This window comes from Colobus angolensis, unplaced genomic scaffold (assembly GCF_000951035.1).
Source record: "Colobus angolensis palliatus isolate OR3802 unplaced genomic scaffold, Cang.pa_1.0 Scaffold278, whole genome shotgun sequence".
NCBI classification, from domain to species: Eukaryota; Metazoa; Chordata; class Mammalia; order Primates; family Cercopithecidae; genus Colobus; species Colobus angolensis.
Genome location: NW_012116021.1, coordinates 1594308 through 1598250, shown reverse-complemented (window position 1 = coordinate 1598250; position 3943 = coordinate 1594308).

Sequence of the window (3943 nt, the reverse complement as noted above, 5' to 3'; positions counted from 1 at the left end):
GTGGGAAGGGAAGAGAAGGGAAAGTTAAGTTTGGGGTTTATTTAACCACTGAGTTGAGAAGGTCATTTGTTACTGCAGGATAACTTAGCCTAAGCTGACTGAGGCAGCTCTACATGATCTTTGGTGTTCATCCATTCATCCATTTCTTATTGATGTCTGACAAGATCTGCCTCTTCTTGCCCTCAATATGGTTATGCCAAACTTCTCCTTGAAACTTCAGTTATTTTGTGAGTAGGGCTGCCAAGTAAAATACAAAATGCCCAGCTAAATTTGAAATTCAGATAAACAATACATAATTTTAGAAATTTTTCCTAAATTTAAATTGATCGTTTTAATAAAATTTAATTTTTAACTAGTAAGTTTGCTAAACCAGTTTTCACTACTTAAAATAATTTTAATAAGTATAGCCCACACAATATTTGAGACATACTCATACTAACAAAGTATTTGCTCTTTATCTGAAATTCAAATTTGACTAGGCATTCTGTATTTTCATTTGCTAAATTTAGCAACTCTAGTTGTGAGGAAAGCAGTTTTTGAGGGGCCTGGGACAAAGAATATACTCAGAAAATTTCCGCTTCTACAGACAGCAGCACTGTGGAGCGGAGCAGTCCCTAATCTGTCATCAGATTTATGGGGAGCTTTCAAAAACAGACCTAGGTGTGAACTCAGACCTGATTAGTTAGAAACTTGTGTAGAATATCTGGGGAATCTGTAGTTTTTGAGACAATCTTGCTCTGTTGCCCAGGCTGGAGTGCAGTGGTACAATCTTGGCTCACTGCAACTTCTGCCTCCCGGGTTCAAGTGATTCTCCTGCCTCAGCCTCCCAAGTAGCTGGGATTACAGGTGCCCACCATCACGCCTGGTAATTTTTTTGTATTTTTAGTAGAGACAGAATTTCACCATGTTGGCCAGGCTGGTCTCCAACTCCCGACCTCAAGTGATCCACCCTCCTCGGCCCCCCAAAGTGCTGGGATTACAGGGAATCTGTAGTTTTCTTTTAAAAAGTGTGTTAATTCTGATCATTGGCCAGGTTTGGAAACTAGTGGCCTAAGGGACTACTTCTCAAACTCTAACCATGCGAAGCATCTCGGGATCTTGCTAAACACAAATTTTGATTCAGCGGGTCTTAGGGGACCTGAGGTTCTGCATTTCTAACATCATGATATTGATGCTACAGAGCTGTGGATCACACTGAGCAGCAACACTTCAGAGTGGTGGGTCTCAAACTTGGAACCACCCAGGGGGCTTATTAAACCTCATTGCTGGGCCCCACCCCAGAGTTTTTTACTTAGTAGATAAGACCTACTCTTTTTGCTAGAAAAGCTCCCAGGTGTTTCTGATGCTGCTGCTCTAGGACCCACACTCAGGATCACAGTGCTAGGAGAAAGAGAAAGGGCTTTGGGATTGGCGGACCTGAATGAAGATCCATCCCAGCAAGCGGGTCACTTCTGACAGATTTCTTACATTGGTTCTCCACTCTGTACATAAGAGTCACCTGGGCCGGGCATGGTGGCTGACGCCTGTAATCCCAGCACTTTGGGAGGCCGAGGTGGGTAGATCACCTGAGGTCAGGAGTTCGAGACCAGCCTGACCAACATGGGGAAACCCAGTCTCTACTACAAATACACAAAAATTAGCCGGGGGTCGTGGCGCGCACCTGTAATCCCAGCTACTCCAGAGGCTGAGACAGGAGAAGTGCTTGAACCCAGGAGGCGGAGGTTGCAGTGAACAGAGATCACGCCACTGCATCCAGCCTGGGGGACAAGAGTGAAACTCCGTCTGAAAAAAAAAAAAGTCACCTCAAGAACTTAATCCTGATGCCAGTCTTCTTTCCCAGATCAAATTAAACCAGGAAAGCTGGGAGTGAGACCCAGGTGCACTGTTTTAACAAATTCCTCAGGGAATTCTAATGTGTCGCCAGGTGGAAAACCACTGAAACACTTTGAGCCATTCTCCTTATCTGAAAATGAAGACTGTCTGAGGATTAAGTGCAATAGAAATGAAAGAGTCTGGCATAAGGCAGGCACCTGAAGTGGCTGCTATTACTCCTCCACTTTCTAGCCTTCCCTTCCATCTTGGAGGAAGAGCTGTCCCCAGGCCTGTATAAGGTTCACCTGTCTCCCACCCCTCCCCCACAAAGAAAAGAACTTAGCTTTCTTTGTCATTTTCTTCTGCAACATTGCCTCTCACCAGCGTCTTAAGTCTGCTTCGACTAGCTCTTCCCTATTTGTCTTTTAAAATATGCTGAACTCTGCCATCACTCAATCTTACCGTCATCCTGTTTCTTGCCTCATATCACTGATAACATTTCGCAAGCAAGTGACCTACAGCGGTACCAATTCCTAGCTTCTCCTTAACCCTTAGGAGAAAAAGCCTCATTCCTTTCACCCCCACCCCTAAACTTTAGTACATAGGCACCCAAAGTTTATCAAAAGTGTTTGAATGGTCAAACCTAGAGGCCTTTTCTCGGTAATTCTTCTCTTTCAATTTAATTGAACAAGCATATTTTAGTGCCTACTATCACTTGGGTAGAAAGAGGAATAAGTCACCCTCCTTGGCCTCAAGGGGTAGGGCTTGGGAGCAGCTATCATGTAAGCAAGGCAATACCTGAGATAGGAACTGTGAGGTAAAGTGTGTATGATGTGGGTTCTTGCCCTCAGCACTCAGCCTTATCATAGGGGTTTGCATCTACATCTATTACAAATGAATGAATGAATGGATGAATGAACTCCACAGGAAGATGAGGAAAGCCTTTATGAATGGAGTGAACTTGCAGCAGAGTCTCAAAGGATGAGTAGGGTTTTCCAGGTAGGGAAGTGTGTGGGTGAGTAGTCCAGATGGAGTCAAAGGTATGGGAGCAAGGAATAGCCTGGTACATTCCAGAAATGTTGATAATGTCACTGGCTGACTCAGAGGGTATGAAGGGGAGGAGGAGGAGGAGGGAAGGCTGGAGAGGCAGGTGGAAAGGAAGTGGAGGTGCAAAAAGATGCTGAAGGGCCTCCTGTACCTCCAGGAAGAGTTTGAATGTTATCATTTGAGCAATGGGTAGCTATTCCTGGATCTTCTTAAGGGAATCAATTGATGAGAACTGCAGTTTAAAAAGACAGACCTGGCAGCAACTCAAGTGCTGGAGAGGACAGAACCACTGGGGAAGAGGGTATGGGGAAGAAGAGCAGCAGGCTGAGGACAGGCCCTGGACTGAAGAGTCAGGCACAGGAAGAAAAGTTCATGGAGCAGACTATGAAATAGACAAAGGAAAACCAGAGGTGCTTCCCAAGCAGGGGGCCTGGCCACCAGAGTCCCAAGCTACAAAGATGTCAAGCAAAGAAGAACTGAAAGCCAACTGCTGGATGCAGCAGTGAGTGGGGAATCACAGTGGCCTTTGTCCAGACTGTTCCAGTGGAGCAGTAGGGGCAGAGAGAAAACCACGGGAGCAGGCATCGTAAGCTCACACTCCACCCACACGTCCCCTTTCTCCTTGAGTCCTGTGACCCATGTGCTTGCTCTCTTTCTCTCTCAAGGGAAATCCAAATTTAAAAATATGGAGCCATGGGAATCAGTTCCTTTGCTAACACACTGAACATTAGTTTTCTTCTTCTGTTTTGCAAAAACCTTATTTCACAAAATACTCAAACAAACAGACAAAGTACAGTGAAGTCCAGGTAGATATCATCCACCTTCAGCAATGATCAACCCATGGCCAATCTTTCATCTCACCACTCATATCCTCATTCTTTTGGAGCAAATACCAGATATTCTTTCATCCATCAGTATGTCAATATGTATCTCTGAAATAGAAGGACTTTTTGTAAAACGTAATCATAATATAATTAATATTCATTCCCCAATTGTTTTGTTATAAAAGACAATTTGTATTGTCTTTTACAGTTTAATTTTTGTTTTGTTTTGTTTCTTTTTGAGACAGAATCTTGCTCTGTCA